Here is an 846-nt window from a genome sequence, read left to right on the forward strand (position 1 = left end):
AGAAGCCGTGGAGGAGGGGAGCCTCAGGGGGCAGGCGAGGCCCGCATCCTTCCTGCCCCACGGGCACCCTGGGACCCCTCCCACCGCGTCCAGTCCAGCCAGGTCCGGGGAGCCACCGTGACCTCGCACCCCTCACCTCAGACGCATGGCAAGGGGCAGCCCCAGTTTAGACATCCAGGGTTCCCTCCGAGGGGTGAGAGCGCTCATGGACTCGGCACCCCGCCGCCTTCCTCTCCACCCGGGACCCTCCAGGGGTCAGGGCGAGCGGCGGGACCCCAGCCTGGTCCCCGCTCCAACCGCAGGAGCCGGGCGAGGGCTCCTAGGGGTCTCGAGACACCTGGGCTCCGGGAGGCAGGGCGCGGAGGGTGCCGGCCAGATGGATGAGGAGGAAAAGGGGGTGCTGGGGGGTCAGGAGGGAGAGGAGTGAGACCGGGCGGCTGCGAGGCAGAGCGGAATGGAGGGCCCCAAGATCGGGCGGCGTGGAGGTGTGGGCTGCGGGGGCCAGGGGCTGGCACCTTCGGAGAGACTCGCAGGTTCTGGACCTGGCATGGGGGTTGCTGGCTGGGGGACATAGTGGAGGGCTTGGGGGACCCTGAGCAGAATGTTGGGGTTCAGCGGCGGGTGTTGGGGTTCAGCGGCGGGTGTTGGGGTTCAGCAGCGGGTGTTGGGGTTCAGCGGCGGGTGTTGGGTGTCAGCAGGGGGTGCAGGGGTCAGCAGGCACAGGTGGGGATGTTGCGGGCTAGAGGTCAGGAGGAGGGACCCTGGGGTGGGGTAGGGGCACCGGAGCGGGGTCCTCGGAGCTGGCGGAGGGAGGACGCACCTTCGGGCGGGGCAGGGAGCCCCCTC

General features: G+C 70.9%; 1 long non-coding RNA gene across 1 annotated transcript in view; it reads right to left on the reverse strand.

Annotated features, from left to right (window-relative positions):
• LOC102262005 overlaps positions 1-846 on the reverse strand; it is a 5,239-nt gene extending 4,393 nt beyond the window's left edge. The window contains exon 1 of the long non-coding RNA XR_314239.2: positions 821-846. This is a non-coding gene — a long non-coding RNA (uncharacterized LOC102262005). The remainder of the gene's footprint in view (positions 1-820) is intronic.

This window comes from Myotis brandtii, unplaced genomic scaffold (genome assembly GCF_000412655.1).
Source record: "Myotis brandtii unplaced genomic scaffold, ASM41265v1 scaffold523, whole genome shotgun sequence".
NCBI lineage: Eukaryota > Metazoa > Chordata > Mammalia > Chiroptera > Vespertilionidae > Myotis > Myotis brandtii.